The sequence below is a fragment of the Delphinus delphis genome, chromosome 5 (genome assembly GCF_949987515.2).
Source record: "Delphinus delphis chromosome 5, mDelDel1.2, whole genome shotgun sequence".
NCBI lineage: Eukaryota > Metazoa > Chordata > Mammalia > Artiodactyla > Delphinidae > Delphinus > Delphinus delphis.
This window is the reverse complement of record NC_082687.1, coordinates 51727197-51746157: the sequence shown is the minus strand read 5'-3', so window position 1 is coordinate 51746157 and position 18961 is coordinate 51727197.

Sequence of the window (18961 nt, the reverse complement as noted above, 5' to 3'; positions counted from 1 at the left end):
GTTTGGCCCAGTTTCCAATTTCTGCGGAAGATGAACAGGAATAGCGAGAACCAATGAGAGGCTAGCTGGAGGTGTCTGGACGGGCAAATTTAACTCTCATTTCCCACCAGGAAGAGGAATTAACCAAAGGCTCAGCGTGCCATGCCGGAACCAGATTAGGGCCTGAAGCCATCATGCGGTGTTGCGGCCAGGTCACAAGAAAGCGAGTTGAAGAAAGGAGCTCAGGGGCACTGTAATTCACAAAGCTGCAGAGTTATAAATGACAGCTATCGTCCAAAAATAGACTGAAGTAAGGCTGCCAAGAGGACTTGAAAGCGGGGCAGAATTGCAGGAAACCGATTTCAGGAGGTAGACTGGAATTGCATTGAAAGCATAGGAAAAGAGGCAGAACGTCCACAATGATGCACTTGGCCAAAAAGGGCGTATGCGTTTTTTCCTGAATATATTCAGGAAAAAACGCATACGCCCTTTTTGGCCAACCAAGCAAGCTTGCAAAGGAAATCTGCACTACAATGAAGTCTCACTTCCCCCCGGTCAAAAGGGCCATCTGAAAAAAGTGTAAAATCCAGAAAGGCAGGACAGGCCATGGAGAACTGGGAGCCTTGTTATGCTGACGGGCGGGATGTAAATTGCCAACAACCACTCGGGAGAAGTGTATGGTGTTTCCGGAAACATCTAAAAAACAAAGCAACAGAGCCTAGGGCACTGCCACTTATGGTCCTATAGCTTAGGGAAATTAAAATCAAAAAGACACAGCCACCCCAAAGTTTGGGACGCCTCTGTTTACAAGAACCTCGTTTACAGTACAAGTTCAACATCGCAGAAAGTGAAAAATGGATAAAGAAGTTGTGGTATTTACTTACAAAGCAATATCACTCAGCAATGAAATCTGTGTCATCAGGCCCTTAGCAGCACAATGAGTGGATTCAGGTATGATGATTCTAAGTGAAATAAGTCACACAGAAAAAGAAACATCATAAGATATCAGTAATACACGGAATGTAAACTTGGCTACACAGGAACTGAATTACAGAACAGAACAGGGTCTCAAATTTAGAAAACCAACTTATGCTTGCTTAAGGGGAAAGGTGAGTTGGGGTGCTGCATAAAACCAGAGATTGAAATGAGCACAGATAAAGTTCCTTAAGTCAAATATGGAATAGACAAGAGCTACTCCTTGCTCAACGAAATGGACTCAACACCGCATATTAAACGCCTAAGAATGTACCTGACTAGCAAGTATCTTAAAACCTATGGATTGCTATGTCTCCGAAAGAGAATCAAGCATGTGTACAGGGGCATAAACGCAGCAGTGATAGGATTGGAGAGGTTCGGTGAGCAAACGAAGACCCTTTGAAGTCATATTGCATGGTACCCTTTCCACGGGTCTTAACTCTCCAGGTTTAAGGTATTCTTCCTTCAGCTAAAACATGCATGTGGAACCCAAGTATGATGAACCATGTGAACGGGAGACGTGTTCAAATATGTCTCAGTTTTCCTCCCCTGGTACTCGGGTGCAACATTCCAGATGCTTTACTAACACTCTCCCCACTTGGAGAGTCAGTCACTTTAACTTCTTGTTTGGCCCAGTTTGCAATTTCTGCGGAAGATGAACAGGAATAGCGAGAACCAATGAGAGGCTAGCTGGAGGTGTCTAGACGGGCAAATTTAACTCTCATTTCCCACCAGGAAGAGGAATTAACCAAAGGCTCAGCATGCCGGGCCGGAACCAGATTAGGGCCTGAAGCCATCCTGCGGTGTTGCGGCCAGCTCACAAGAAAGCGAGTTGAAGAAAGGAGCTCAGGGGCACTGTAATTCACAAAGCTGCAGAGTTATAAATGACAGCTATCGTGCAAAAATAGACTGAAGTAAGGCTGCCAAGAGGACTTGAAAGCGGGGCAGAATTGCAGGAAACCGATTTCAGGAGGTAGACTGGAATTGCATTGAAAGCATAGGAAAAGAGGCAGAACGTCCACAATGATGCACTTGGCCAAAAAGGGCGTATGCGTTTTTTCCTGAATATATTCAGGAAAAAACGCATACGCCCTTTTTGGCCAACCAAGCAAGCTTGCAAAGGAAATCTGCACTACAATGAAGTCTCACTTCCCCCCGGTCAAAAGGGCCATCTGAAAAAAGTGTAAAATCCAGAAAGGCAGGACAGGCCATGGAGAACTGGGAGCCTTGTTATGCTGAAGGGCGGGATGTAAATTGCCAACAACCACTCGGGAGAAGTGTATGGTGTTTCCTGAAACATCTAAAAAACAAAGCAACAGAGCCTAGGGCACTTCCACTTATGGTCCTATAGCTTAGGCAATTTAAAATCAAAAAGACACAGCCACCCCAAAGTTTGGAACGGCTCTGTTTACAAGAACCTCGTTTACAGTACAAGTTCAACATCGCAGAAAGTGAAAAATGGATAAAGAAGTTGTGGTATTCACTTACAAAGCAATATCACTCAGCAATGAAATCTATGTCATCAGGCCCTTAGCAGCACAATGAGTGGATTCAGGTATGATGATTCTAACTGAAATAAGTCACACAGAAAAAGAAACATCATAAGATATCAGTAATACACGGAATGGAAACTTGGCTACAAGGAACTGAATTACAGAACAGAACAGGGTCTCAAATTTAGAAAACCAACTTATGCTTGCTTAAGGGTAAAGGTGAGTTGGGGTGCTGCATAAAACCAGAGATTGAAATGAGCACAGATAAAGTTCCTTAAGCCAAATATGGAATAGACAAGAGCTACTCCTTGCTCAACGAAATGGACTCAACACCGCATATTAAACGCCTAAGAATGTACCTGACTAGTAAGTATCTTAAAACTTATGGATTGCTATGTCTCCGAAAGAGAATCAAGCATGTGTACAGGGGCATAAACGCAGCAGTGATAGGATTGGAGAGGTTCGGTGAGCAAATGAAGACCCTTTGAAGTCATATTGCATGGTACTCATTCCACGGGTTTCAACTACCCAGGTTTAAGGTATTCTTCCTTCAGCTAAAACATGCATGTGGAACCTAGAGTATGATCAACCATGTGATCGGGAGACGTGTTCAAATATGTCTCAGTTTTCGTACCCTGGTACTCGGGTGCAACATTCCAGACGCTTTACTAACACTCTCCCCACTTGGAGAGTCAGTCCCTTTAACCTCCTGTTTGGCCCAGTTTCCAATTTCTGCGGAAGATGAACAGGAATAGCGAGAACCAATGAGAGGCTAGCTGGAGGTGTCTGGACGGGCAAATTTAACTCTCATTTCCCACCAGGAAGAGGAATTAACCAAAGGCTCAGCGTGCCGTGCCGGAACCAGATTAGGGCCTGAAGCCATCCTGCGGTGTTGCGGCCAGCTCAAAAGAAAGCGAGTTGAAGAAAGGAGCTCAGGGGCACTGTAATTCACAAACCTGCAGAGTTATAAATGACAGCTATCGTCCAAAAATAGACTGAAGTAAGGCTGCCAAGAGGACTTGAAAGCGGGGCAGAATTGCAGGAAACCGATTTCAGGAGGTAGACTGGAATTGCATTGAAAGCATAGGAAAAGAGGCAGAACGTCCACAATGATGCACTTGGCCAAAAAGGGCGTATGCGTTTTTTCCTGAATATATTCAGGAAAAAACGCATACGCCCTTTTTGGCCAACCAAGCAAGCTTGCAAAGGAAATCTGCACTACAATGAAGTCTCACTTCCCCCCGGTCAAAAGGGCCATCTGAAAAAAGTGTAAAATCCAGAAAGGCAGGACAGGTCATGGAGAACTGGGAGCCTTGTTATGCTGATGGGCGGGATGTAAATTGCCAACAGACACTCAGGAGAACTGTATGGTGTTTCCTGAAACATCTAAAAAACAAAGCAACAGAGACTAGGGCACTGCCACTTATGGTCCTATAGCTTAGGGAAATTAAAATCAAAAAGACACAGCCACCCCAAAGTTTGGGACGCCTCCGTTTACAAGAACCTCATTTACCGTACAAGTTCAATATCACAGAAAGTGAAAAATGGATAAAGAACTTGTGGTACTTACGTACAATGCAGTATCACTCAGCAATGAAATCTATGTCATCAGGCCCGTAGCAGCATAATGAGTGGATTCAGGTACGATGATTCTAACTGAAATAAGTCACACAGAAAAAGAAACATCATAAGATATCACTAATACACGGAATGTAAACTTGGCTATACAGGAACTGCATTCCAAAACAGAACAGGGTCTCAAATTTAGAAAACCACCTTATGCTTGCTTAAGGGGAAAGGTGAGTTGGGGTGCTGCATAAAACCAGAGATTGAAATGAGCACAGATAAAGTTCCTTAAGCCAAATATGGAATAGACAAGAGCTACTCCTTGCTCAACGAAATGGACTCAAAACCCCATATTAAACGCCTAAGAATGTACCTGACTAGTAAGTATCTTAAAACCTATGGATTGCTATGTCTCCGAAAGAGAATCAAGCATGTGTACAGGGGCATAAACGCAGCAGTGATAGGATTGGAGAGGTTCGGTGAGCAAATGAAGACCCTTTGAAGTCATATTGCATGGTACCCATTCCACGGGTTTCAACTCTCCAGGTTTAAGGTATTCTTCCTTCAGCTAAAACATGCATGTGGAACCTAGAGTATGATCAACCATGTGATAGGGAGACGTGTTCAAGTATGTCTCAGTTTTTGTACCCTGGTACTCGGGTGCAACATTCCAGACGCTTTACTAACCCTCTCCCGACTTGGAGAGTCAGTCCCTTTAACCTCCTGTTTGGCCCAGTTTGCAGTTTCTGCGGATGATGAACAGGAATAAGGAGAACCAATGGAGACTAGCTGGAGGTGTCTGGACGGGAAAATTTAACTCTCATTTCCCACCAGGAAGAGGAAATAACCAAAGGCTCAGCGTGCCGTGCCGGAACCAGATTAGGGCCTGAAGCCATCCTGCGGTGTTGCAGCCAGGTCACAAGAAACAAGTTGAAGAAAGGAGCTCAGGGGCACTGTAATTCACAAACCTGCAGAGTTATAAATGACAGCTATCGTCCAAAAATAGACTGAAGTAAGGCTGCCAAGAGGACTTGAAAGCGGGGCAGAATTGCAGGAAACCGATTTCAGGAGGTAGACTGGAATTGCATTGAAAGCATAGGAAAAGAGGCAGAACGTCCACAATGATGCACTTGGCCAAAAAGGGCGTATGCGTTTTTTCCTGAATATATTCAGGAAAAAACGCATACGCCCTTTTTGGCCAACCAAGCAAGCTTGCAAAGGAAATCTGCACTACAATGAAGTCTCACTTCCCCCCGGTCAAAAGGGCCATCTGAAAAAAGTGTAAAATCCAGAAAGGCAGGACAGGCCATGGAGAACTGGGAGCCTTGTTATGCTGAAGGGCGAGATGTAAATTGCCAACAACCACTCCGGAGAAGTGTATGGTGTTTCCTGAAACATCTAAAAAACAAAGCAACAGAGCCTAGGGCACTTCCACTTATGGTCCTATAGCTTAGGGAAATTAAAATCAAAAAGACACAGCCACCCCAAAGTTTGGAACGGCTCTGTTTACAAGAACCTCGTTTACAGTACAAGTTCAACATCGCAGAAAGTGAAAAATGGATAAAGAAGTTGTGGTATTTACTTACAAAGCAATATCACTCAGCAATGAAATCTGTGTCATCAGGCCCTTAACAGCACAATGAGTGGATTCAGGTATGATGATTCTAACTGAAATAAGTCACACAGAAAAAGAAACATCATAAGATATCAGTAATACACGGAATGGAAACTTGGCTACACAGGAACTGAATTACAGAACAGAACAGGGTCTCAAATTTAGAAAACCAACTTATGCTTGCTTAAGGGAAAGGTGACTTGGGGTGCTGCATAAAACCAGAGATTGAAATGAGCACAGATAAAGTTCCTTAAGTCAAATATGAAATAGACAAGAGCTACTCCTTGCTCAACGAAATGGACTCAACACCGCATATTAAACGCCTAAGAATGTACCTGACTAGTAAGTATCTTAAAACCTATGGATTGCTATGTCTCCGAAAGAGAATCAAGCATGTGTACAGGGGCATAAACGCAGCAGTGATAGGATTGGAGAGGTTCGGTGAGCAAATGAAGACCCTTTGAAGTCATATTGCATGGTACCCTTTCCAAGGGTCTTAACTCTCCAGGTTTAAGGTATTCTTCCTTCAGCTAAAACATGCATGTGGAACCCAAGTATGATCAACCATGTGATCGGGAGACGTGTTCAAATATGTCTCAGTTTTCCTCCCCTGGTACTCGGGTGCAACATTCCAGACGCTTTACTAACACTCTCCCCACTTGGAGAGTCAGCGCCTTTAACGTCCTGTTTGGCCCAGTTTGCAATTTCTGTGGAAGATGAACAGGAATAGCGAGAACCAATGAGAGACTAGCTGGAGGTGTCTGGACGGGCATATTTAACTCTCATTTCCCACCAGGAAGAGGAAATAACCAAAGGCTCAGCGTGCCGGGCCGGAACCAGAGTAGGGCCTGAAGCCATCCTGCGGTGTTGCGGCCAGGTCACAAGAAAGCGAGTTGAAGAAAGGAGCTCAGGGGCACTGTAATTCACAAACCTGCAGAGTTATAAATGACAGCTATCGTCCAAAAATAGACTGAAGTAAGGCTGCCAAGAGGACTTGAAAGCGGGGCAGAATTGCAGGAAACCGATTTCAGGAGGTAGACTGGAATTGCATTGAAAGCATAGGAAAAGAGGCAGAACGTCCACAATGATGCACTTGGCCAAAAAGGGCGTATGCGTTTTTTCCTGAATATATTCAGGAAAAAACGCATACGCCCTTTTTGGCCAACCAAGCAAGCTTGCAAAGGAAATCTGCACTACAATGAAGTCTCACTTCCCCACGGTCAAAAGGGCCATCTGAAAAAAGTGTAAAATCCAGAAAGGCAGGACAGGCCATGGAGAACTGGGAGCCTTGTTATGCTGATGGGTGGGATGTAAATTGCCAACAGACACTCGGGAGAAGTGTATGGTGTTTCCTGAAACATCTAAAAAACAAAGCAACAGAGCCTAGGGCACTGCCACTTATGGTCCTATAGCTTAGGGAAATTAAAATCAAAAAGACACAGCCACCCCAAAGTTTGGGACGCCTCCGTTTACAAGAACCTCATTAACCGTACAAGTTCAATATCACAGAAAGTGAAAAATGGATAAAGAACTTGTGGTACTTACGTACAATGCAGTATCACTCAGCAATGAAATCTATGTCATCAGGCCCGTAGCAGCATAATGAGTGGATTCAGGTACGGTGATTCTAACTGAAATAAGTCACACAGAAAAAGAAACATCATAAGATATCAGTAATACACGGAATGTAAACTTGGCTACACAGGAACTGCATTCCAAAACAGAACAGGGTCTTAAATTTAGAAAACCAACTTATGCTTGCTTAAGGGGAAAGGTGAGTTGGGGTGCTGCATAAAACCAGAGATTGAAATGAGCACAGATAAAGTTCCTTAAGCCAAATATGGAATAGACAAGAGCTACTCCTTGCTCAACGAAATGGACTCAAAACCACATATTAAACGCCTAAGAATGTACCTGACTAGTAAGTATCTTAAAACCTATGGATTGCTATGTCTCCAAAAGAGAATCAAGCGTGTGTACAGGGGCATAAACGCAGCAGTGATAGGATTGGAGAGGATCGGTGCGCAAATGAAGACCCTTTGAAGTCATATTGCATGGTACCCATTACACGGGTCTCAACTCTCCAGGTTTAAGGTATTCTTCCTTCAGCTAAAACATGCATGTGGAACCCAGAGTATGATCAACCATGTGAACTGGAGTCGTGTTCAAATATGTCTCAGTTTTCGTACCCTGGTACTCGGGTGCAACATTCCAGACGCTTTACTATCACTCTCCCGACTTGGAGAGTCAGTCCCTTTAACCTCCTGTTTGACACAGTTTGCAATTTCTGCGGAAGATGAACAGGAATAGCGAGAACCAATGACAGGCTAGCTGGAGGTGGCTGGATGGGCAAATTTAACTCTCATTTCCCACCAGGAAGAGGAATTAACCAAAGGCTCAGCGTGCCGTGCCGGAACCAGATTAGGGCCTGAAGCCATCCTGCGGTGTTGCGGCCAGGTCACAAGAAAGCGAGTTGAAGAAAGGAGCTCAGGGGCACTGTAATTCACAAACCTGCAGAGTTATAAATGACAGCTATCGTCCAAAAATAGACTGAAGTAAGGCTGCCAAGAGGACTTGAAAGCGGGGCAGAATTGCAGGAAACCGATTTCAGGAGGTAGACTGGAATTGCATTGAAAGCATAGGAAAAGAGGCAGAACGTCCACAATGATGCACTTGGCCAAAAAGGGCGTATGCATTTTTTCCTGAATATATTCAGGAAAAAACGCATACACACTTTTTGGCCAACCAAGCAAGCTTGCAAAGGAAATCTGCACTACAATGAAGTCTCACTTCCCCCCGGTCAAAAGGGCCATCTGAAAAAAGTGTAAAATCCAGAAAGGCAGGACAGGCCATGGAGAACTGGGAGCCTTGTTATGCTGATGGGCGGGATGTAAATTGCCAACAACCACTCGGGAGAAGTGTATGGTGTTTCCTGAAACATCTAAAAAACAAAGCAACAGAACCTAGGGCACTTCCACTTATGGTTCTATAGCTTAGGGAAATTAAAATCAAAAAGACACAGCCACCCCAAAGTTTGGAACGGCTCTGTTTACAAGAACCTCGTTTACAGTACAAGTTCAACATCGCAGAAAGTGAAAAATGGATAAAGAAGTTGTGGTATTTACTTACAAAGCAATATCACTCAGCAATGAAATCTGTGTCATCAGGCCCTTAGCAGCACAATGAGTGGATTCAGGTATGATGATTCTAACTGAAGTAAGTCACACAGAAAAAGAAACATCATAAGATATCAGTAATACACGGAATGTAAACTTGGCTACACAGGAACTGAATTACAGAACAGAACAGGGTCTGAAATTTAGAAAACCAACTTATGCTTGCTTAAGGGGAAAGGTGAGTTGGGGTGCTGCATAAAACCAGAGATTGAAATGAGCACAGATAAAGTTCCTTAAGTCAAATATGGAATAGACAAGAGCTAGTCCTTGCTCAACGAAATGGACTCAACATCGCATATTAAATGCCTAAGAATGTACCTGACTAGTAAGTATCTTAAAACCTATGGATTGCTATGTCTCTGAAAGAGAATCAAGCATGTGTACAGGGGCATAAACGCAGCAGTGATAGGATTGGAGAGGTTCGGTGAGCAAATGAAGACCCTTTGAAGTCATATTGCATGGTACCCATTCCACGGGTTTCAACTCTCCAGGTTTAAGGTATTCTTCCTTCAGCTAAAACATGCATGTGGAACCTAGAGTATGATCAACCATGTGATAGGGAGACGTGTTCAAGTATGTCTCAGTTTTTGTACCCTGGTACTCGGGTGCAACATTCCAGACGCTTTACTAACCCTCTCCCGACTTGGAGAGTCAGTCCCTTTAACCTCCTGTTTGGCCCAGTTTGCAGTTTCTGCGGATGATGAACAGGAATAAGGAGAACCAATGGAGACTAGCTGGAGGTGTCTGGACGGGAAAATTTAACTCTCATTTCCCACCAGGAAGAGGAAATAACCAAAGGCTCAGCGTGCCGTGCCGGAACCAGATTAGGGCCTGAAGCCATCCTGCGGTGTTGCAGCCAGGTCACAAGAAACAAGTTGAAGAAAGGAGCTCAGGGGCACTGTAATTCACAAACCTGCAGAGTTATAAATGACAGCTATCGTCCAAAAATAGACTGAAGTAAGGCTGCCAAGAGGACTTGAAAGCGGGGCAGAATTGCAGGAAACCGATTTCAGGAGGTAGACTGGAATTGCATTGAAAGCATAGGAAAAGAGGCAGAACGTCCACAATGATGCACTTGGCCAAAAAGGGCGTATGCGTTTTTTCCTGAATATATTCAGGAAAAAACGCATACGCCCTTTTTGGCCAACCAAGCAAGCTTGCAAAGGAAATCTGCACTACAATGAAGTCTCACTTCCCCCCGGTCAAAAGGGCCATCTGAAAAAAGTGTAAAATCCAGAAAGGCAGGACAGGCCATGGAGAACTGGGAGCCTTGTTATGCTGAAGGGCGAGATGTAAATTGCCAACAACCACTCCGGAGAAGTGTATGGTGTTTCCTGAAACATCTAAAAAACAAAGCAACAGAGCCTAGGGCACTTCCACTTATGGTCCTATAGCTTAGGGAAATTAAAATCAAAAAGACACAGCCACCCCAAAGTTTGGAACGGCTCTGTTTACAAGAACCTCGTTTACAGTACAAGTTCAACATCGCAGAAAGTGAAAAATGGATAAAGAAGTTGTGGTATTTACTTACAAAGCAATATCACTCAGCAATGAAATCTGTGTCATCAGGCCCTTAACAGCACAATGAGTGGATTCAGGTATGATGATTCTAACTGAAATAAGTCACACAGAAAAAGAAACATCATAAGATATCAGTAATACACGGAATGGAAACTTGGCTACACAGGAACTGAATTACAGAACAGAACAGGGTCTCAAATTTAGAAAACCAACTTATGCTTGCTTAAGGGAAAGGTGACTTGGGGTGCTGCATAAAACCAGAGATTGAAATGAGCACAGATAAAGTTCCTTAAGTCAAATATGGAATAGACAAGAGCTACTCCTTGCTCAACGAAATGGACTCAACACCGCATATTAAACGCCTAAGAATGTACCTGACTAGTAAGTATCTTAAAACCTATGGATTGCTATGTCTCCGAAAGAGAATCAAGCATGTGTACAGGGGCATAAACGCAGCAGTGATAGGATTGGAGAGGTTCGGTGAGCAAATGAAGACCCTTTGAAGTCATATTGCATGGTACCCTTTCCACGGGTCTTAACTCTCCAGGTTTAAGGTATTCTTCCTTCAGCTAAAACATGCATGTGGAACCCAAGTATGATCAACCATGTGAACGGGAGACGTGTTCAAATATGTCTCAGTTTTCCTCCCCTGGTACTCGGGTGCAACATTCCAGACGCTTTACTAACACTCTCCCCACTTGGAGAGTCAGCGCCTTTAACGTCCTGTTTGGCCCAGTTTGCAATTTCTGTGGAAGATGAACAGGAATAGCGAGAACCAATGAGAGACTAGCTGGAGGTGTCTGGACGGGCATATTTAACTCTCATTTCCCACCAGGAAGAGGAAATAACCAAAGGCTCAGCGTGCCGGGCCGGAACCAGAGTAGGGCCTGAAGCCGTCCTGCGGTGTTGCGGCCAGGTCACAAGAAAGCGAGTTGAAGAAAGGAGCTCAGGGGCACTGTAATTCACAAACCTGCAGAGTTATAAATGACAGCTATCGTCCAAAAATAGACTGAAGTAAGGCTGCCAAGAGGACTTGAAAGCGGGGCAGAATTGCAGGAAACCGATTTCAGGAGGTAGACTGGAATTGCATTGAAAGCATAGGAAAAGAGGCAGAACGTCCACAATGATGCACTTGGCCAAAAAGGGCGTATGCGTTTTTTCCTGAATATATTCAGGAAAAAACGCATACGCCCTTTTTGGCCAACCAAGCAAGCTTGCAAAGGAAATCTGCACTACAATGAAGTCTCACTTCCCCCCGGTCAAAAGGGCCATCTGAAAAAAGTGTAAAATCCAGAAAGGCAGGACAGGCCATGGAGAACTGGGAGCCTTGTTATGCTGATGGGTGGGATGTAAATTGACAACAGCCACTCAGGAGAAGTGTATGGTGTTTCCTGAAACATCTAAAAAACAAAGCAACAGAGCCTAGGGCACTGCCACTTATGGTCCTATAGCTTAGGGAAATTAAAATCAAAAAGACACAGCCACCCCAAAGTTTGGGACGCCTCCGTTTACAAGAACCTCATTAACCGTACAAGTTCAATATCACAGAAAGTGAAAAATGGATAAAGAACTTGTGGTACTTACGTACAATGCAGTATCACTCAGCAATGAAATCTATGTCATCAGGCCCGTAGCAGCATAATGAGTGGATTCAGGTACGGTGATTCTAACTGAAATAAGTCACACAGAAAAAGAAACATCATAAGATATCAGTAATACACGGAATGTAAACTTGGCTACACAGGAACTGCATTCCAAAACAGAACAGGGTCTTAAATTTAGAAAACCAACTTATGCTTGCTTAAGGGGAAAGGTGAGTTGGGGTGCTGCATAAAACCAGAGATTGAAATGAGCACAGATAAAGTTCCTTAAGCCAAATATGGAATAGACAAGAGCTACTCCTTGCTCAACGAAATGGACTCAAAACCACATATTAAACGCCTAAGAATGTACCTGACTAGTAAGTATCTTAAAACCTATGGATTGCTATGTCTCCAAAAGAGAATCAAGCGTGTGTACAGGGGCATAAACGCAGCAGTGATAGGATTGGAGAGGATCGGTGCGCAAATGAAGACCCTTTGAAGTCATATTGCATGGTACCCATTACACGGGTCTCAACTCTCCAGGTTTAAGGTATTCTTCCTTCAGCTAAAACATGCATGTGGAACCCAGAGTATGATCAACCATGTGAACTGGAGTCGTGTTCAAATATGTCTCAGTTTTCGTACCCTGGTACTCGGGTGCAACATTCCAGACGCTTTACTATCACTCTCCCGACTTGGAGAGTCAGTCCCTTTAACCTCCTGTTTGACACAGTTTGCAATTTCTGCGGAAGATGAACAGGAATAGCGAGAACCAATGACAGGCTAGCTGGAGGTGGCTGGATGGGCAAATTTAACTCTCATTTCCCACCAGGAAGAGGAATTAACCAAAGGCTCAGCGTGCCGTGCCGGAACCAGATTAGGGCCTGAAGCCATCCTGCGGTGTTGCGGCCAGGTCACAAGAAAGCGAGTTGAAGAAAGGAGCTCAGGGGCACTGTAATTCATAAACCTGCAGAGTTATAAATGACAGCTATCGTCCAAAAATAGACTGAAGTAAGGCTGCCAAGAGGACTTGAAAGCGGGGCAGAATTGCAGGAAACCGATTTCAGGAGGTAGACTGGAATTGCATTGAAAGCATAGGAAAAGAGGCAGAACGTCCACAATGATGCACTTGGCCAAAAAGGGCGTATGCATTTCTTCCTGAATATATTCAGGAAAAAACGCATACACACTTTTTGGCCAACCAAGCAAGCTTGCAAAGGAAATCTGCACTACAATGAAGTCTCACTTCCCCCCGGTCAAAAGGGCCATCTGAAAAAAGTGTAAAATCCAGAAAGGCAGGACAGGCCATGGAGAACTGGGAGCCTTGTTATGCTGATGGGCGGGATGTAAATTGCCAACAACCACTCGGGAGAAGTGTATGGTGTTTCCTGAAACATCTAAAAAACAAAGCAACAGAACCTAGGGCACTTCCACTTATGGTTCTATAGCTTAGGGAAATTAAAATCAAAAAGACACAGCCACCCCAAAGTTTGGAACGGCTCTGTTTACAAGAACCTCGTTTACAGTACAAGTTCAACATCGCAGAAAGTGAAAAATGGATAAAGAAGTTGTGGTATTTACTTACAAAGCAATATCACTCAGCAATGAAATCTGTGTCATCAGGCCCTTAGCAGCACAATGAGTGGATTCAGGTATGATGATTCTAACTGAAGTAAGTCACACAGAAAAAGAAACATCATAAGATATCAGTAATACACGGAATGTAAACTTGGCTACACAGGAACTGAATTACAGAACAGAACAGGGTCTGAAATTTAGAAAACCAACTTATGCTTGCTTAAGGGGAAAGGTGAGTTGGGGTGCTGCATAAAACCAGAGATTGAAATGAGCACAGATAAAGTTCCTTAAGTCAAATATGGAATAGACAAGAGCTAGTCCTTGCTCAACGAAATGGACTCAACATCGCATATTAAATGCCTAAGAATGTACCTGACTAGTAAGTATCTTAAAACCTATGGATTGCTATGTCTCTGAAAGAGAATCAAGCATGTGTACAGGGGCATAAACGCAGCAGTGATAGGATTGGAGAGGTTCGGTGAGCAAATGAAGACCCTTTGAAGTCATATTGCATGGTTACCCATTACACGGGTCTTAATTCTCCAGGTTTAAGGTATTCTTCCTTCAGCTAAAACATGCATGTGGAACACAAGTATGATCAACCATGTGAATGGGAGACGTGTTCAAATATGTCTCAGTTTTGCTCCCCTGGTACTCGGGTGCAACATTCCAGACGCTTTACTAACACTCTCCCCACTTGGAGAGTCAGCGCCTTTAACCACCTGTTTGGCCCAGTTTGCAATTTCTGCGGAAGATGAACAGGAATAGCGAGAACCAATGAGAGGCTAGCTGGAGGTGTCTGGACGGGCAAATTTAACTCTCATTTCCCAACAGGAAGAGGAAATAACCAAAGGCTCAGCGTGCCGTACCGGAACCAGATTAGGGCCTGAAGCCATCCTGCGGTGTTGTGGCCAGCTCAAAAGAAAGCGAGTTGAAGAAAGGAGCTCAGGGGCACTGTAATTCACAAACCTGCAGAGTTATAAATGACAGCTATCGTCCAAAAATAGACTGAAGTAAGGCTGCCAAGAGGACTTGAAAGCGGGGCAGAATTGCAGGAAACCGATTTCAGGAGGTAGACTGGAATTGCATTGAAAGCATAGGAAAAGAGGCAGAACGTCCACAATGATGCACTTGGCCAAAAAGGGCGTATGCGTTTTTTCCTGAATATATTCAGGAAAAAACGCATACGCCCTTTTTGGCCAACCAAGCAAGCTTGCAAAGGAAATCTGCACTACAATGAAGTCTCACTTCCCCCCGGTCAAAAGGGCCATCTGAAAAAAGTGTAAAATCCAGAAAGGCAGAACAGGCCATGGAGAACTGGGAGCCTTGTTATGCTGATGGGCGGGATGTAAATTGCCAACAACCACTCGGGAGAAGTGTATGGTGTCTCCTGAAACATCTAAAAAACAAAGCAACAGAGCCAAGGGCACTGCCACTTATGGTCCTATAGCTTAGGGAAATTAAAATCAAAAAGACACAGCCACCCCAAAGTTTGGGACGCCTCTGTTTACAAGAACCTCGTTTACAGTACAAGTTCAACATCGCAGAAAGTGAAAAATGGATAAAGAACTTGTGGTACTTACGTACAATGCAGTATCACTCATCAATGAAATCTATGTCATCAGGCCCGTAGCAGCATAATGACTGGATTCAGGTACGATGATTCTAACTGAAATAAGTCACACAGAAAAAGAAACATCATAAGATATCACTAATACATGGAATGTAAACTTGGCTACACAGGAACTGAATTACAGAACAGAACAGGGTCTCAAATTTAGAAAACCAACTTACGCTTGCTTAAGGGGAAAGGTGAGTTGGGGTGCTGCATAAAACCAGAGATTGAAATGAGCACAGATAAAGTTCCTTAAGTCAAATATGGAATAGACAAGAGATACTCCTTGCTCAACGAAATGGACTCAACACCGCATATTAAACGCCTAAGAATGTACCTGACTAGTAAGTATCTTAAAACCTATGGATTGCTATGTCTCCGAAAGAGAATCAAGCATGTGTACAGGGGCATAAACGCAGCAGTGATAGGATTGGAGAGGTTCGGTGAGCAAATGAAGACCCTTTGAAGTCATATTGCATGGTACCCATTCCACGGGTTTCAACTACCCAGGTTTAAGGTATTCTTCCTTCAGCTAAAACATGCATGTGGAACCTAGAGTATGATCAGCCATGTGATCGGGAGACGTGTTCAAATATGTCTCAGTTTTCGTACCCTGGTACTCGGGTGCAACATTCCAGACGCTTTACTAACACTCTCCCGACTTGGAGAGTCAGTCCCTTTAACCTCCTGTTTGGCCCAGTTTGCAATTTCTGCGGAAGATGAACAGGAATAGCGAGAACCAATGAGAGGCTAGCTGGAGGTGTCTGGACGGGCAAATTTAACTCTCATTTCCCACCAGGAAGAGGAATTAACCAAACGCTCAGCGTGCCGTGCCGGAACCAGATTAGGGCCTGAAGCCATCCTGCGGTGTTGCGGCCAGCTCAAAAGAAAGCGAGTTGAAGAAAGGAGCTCAGGGGCACTGTAATTCACAAACCTGCAGAGTTATAAATGACAGCTATCGTCCAAAAATAGACTGAAGTAAGGCTGCCAAGAGGACTTGAAAGCGGGGCAGAATTGCAGGAAACCGATTTCAGGAGGTAGACTGGAATTGCATTGAAAGCATAGGAAAAGAGGCAGAACGTCCACAATGATGCACTTGGCCAAAAAGGGCGTATGCGTTTTTTCCTGAATATATTCAGGAAAAAACGCATATGCCCTTTTTGGCCAACCAAGCAAGCTTGCAAAGGAAATCTGCACTACAATGAAGTCTCACTTCCCCCCGGTCAAAAGGGCCATCTGAAAAAAGTGTAAAATCCAGAAAGGCAGGACAGGCCATGGAGAACTGGGAGCCTTGTTATGCTGATGGGCGGGATGTAAATTGCCAACAGACACTGGGGAGAAGTGTATGGTGTTTCCTGAAACATCTAAAAAACAAAGCAACAGAGCCTAGGGCACTGCCACTTATGGTCCTATAGCTTAGGGAAATTAAAATCAAAAAGACACAGCCACCCCAAAGTTTGGGACGCCTCTGTTTACAAGAACCTCGTTTACAGTACAAGTTCAACATCGCAGAAAGTGAAAAATGGATAAAGAAGTTGTGGTATTTACTTACAAAGCAATATCACTCAGCAATGAAATCTATGTCATCAGGCCCTTAGCAGCACAATGAGTGGATTCAGGTACGATGATTCTAACTGAAATAAGTCACACAGAAAAAGAAACATCATAAGATATCACTAATACACGGAATGTAAACTTGGCTACACAGGAACTGCATTCCAAAACAGAACAGGGTCTCAAATTTAGAAAACCAACTTATGCTTGCTTAAGGGGAAAGGTGAGTTGGGTTGCTGCATAAAACCAGAGATTGAAATGAGCACAGATAAAGTTCCTTAAGCCAAATATGGAATAGACAAGAGCTACTCCTTGCTCAACGAAATGGACTCAACACCGCATATTAAACGCCTAAGAATGTACCTGACTAGTAAGTATCTTAAAACCTATGGATTGCTATGTCTCCGAAAGAGAATCAAGCATGTGTACAGGGGCATAAACGCAGCAGTGATAGGATTGGAGAGGTTCGGTGAGCAAATGAAGACCCTTTGAAGTCATATTGCATGGTACCCATTCCACGGGTTTCAACTACCCAGGTTTTAGGTATTCTTCCTTCAGCTAAAACATGCATGTGGAACGCAGAGTATGATCAACCATGTGATCGGGAGACGTGTTCAAATATGTCTCAGTTTTCCTCCCCTGGTACTCGGGTGCAACATTCCAGACGCTTTACTAACACTCTCCCCACTTGGAGAGTCAGCGCCTTTAACCTGCTGTTTGGCACAGTTTGCAATTTCTGCGGAAGATGAACAGGAATAGCGAGAACCAATGAGAGGCTAGCTGGAGGTGTCTGGACGGGCAAATTTAACTCTCATTTCCCACCAGGAAGAGGAATTAACCAAAGGCTCAGCGTGCCGTGCCGGAACCAGATTAGGGCCTGAAGCCATCCTGCGGTGTTGCGGCCAGGTCACAAGAAAGCGAGTTGAAGAAAGGAGCTCAGGGGCACTGTAATTCACAAACCTGCAGAGTTATAAATGACAGCTATCGTCCAAAAATAGACTGAAGTAAGGCTGCCAAGAGGACTTGAAAGCGGGGCAGAATTGCAGGAAACCGATTTCAGGAGGTAGACTGGAATTGCATTGAAAGCATAGGAAAAGAGGCAGAACGTCCACAATGATGCACTTGGCCAAAAAGGGCGTATGCGTTTTTTCCTGAATATATTCAGGAAAAAACGCATACGCCCTTTTTGGCCAACCAAGCAAGCTTGCAAAGGAAATCTGCACTACAATGAAGTCTCACTTCCCCCCGGTCAAAAGGGCCATCTGAAAAAAGTGTAAAATCCAGAAAGGCAGGACAGGCCATGGAGAACTGGGAGCCTTGTTATGCTGATGGGCGGGATGTAAATTGCCAACAGACACTCGGGAGAAGTGTATGGTGTCTCCTGAAACATCTAAAAAACAAAGCAACAGAACCTAGGGCACTGCCACTTATGGTCCTATAGCTTAGGGAAATTAAAATCAAAAAGACACAGCCACCCCAAAGTTTGGGACGCCTCTGTTTACAAGAACCTCGTTTACAGTACAAGTTCAACATCGCAGAAAGTGAAAAATGGATAAAGAACTTGTGGTACTTACGTACAATGCAGTACCACTCAGCAATGAAATCTATGTCATCAGGCCCGTAGCAGCATAATGAGTGGATTCAGGTACGATGATTCTAACTGAAGTAAGTCACACAGAAAAAGAAACATCATAAAATATCACTAATACACGGAATGTAAACTTGGCTACACAGGAACTGCATTCCAAAACAGAACAGGGTCTCAAATTTAGAAAACCAACTTATGCTTGCTTAAGGGTAAAGGTGAGTTGGGGTGCTGCATAAAACCAGAGATTGAAATGAGCACAGATAAAGTTCCTTAAGTCAAATATGGAATAGACAAGAGCTACTCCTTGCTCAACGAAATGGACTCAACACCGCATATTAAACGCCTAAGAATGTACCTGACTAGTAAGTATCTTAAAACCTATAGATTGCTATGTCTCCGAAAGAGAATCAAGCATGTGTACAGGGGCATAAACGCAGCAGTGATAGGATTGGAGAGGTTCGGTGAGCAAATGAAGCCCCTTTGAAGTCATATTGCATGGTACCCATTCCACGGGTTTCAACTACCCAGGTTTTAGGTATTCTTCCTTCAGCTAAAACATGCATGTGGAACCCAGAGTATGATCAACCATGTGATCGGGAGACGTGTTCAAATATGTCTCAGTTTTCCTCCCCTGGTACTCGGGTGCAACATTCCAGACGCTTTACTAACACTCTCCCCAGTTGGAGAGTCAGCGCCTTTAACCTCCTGTTTGGCACAG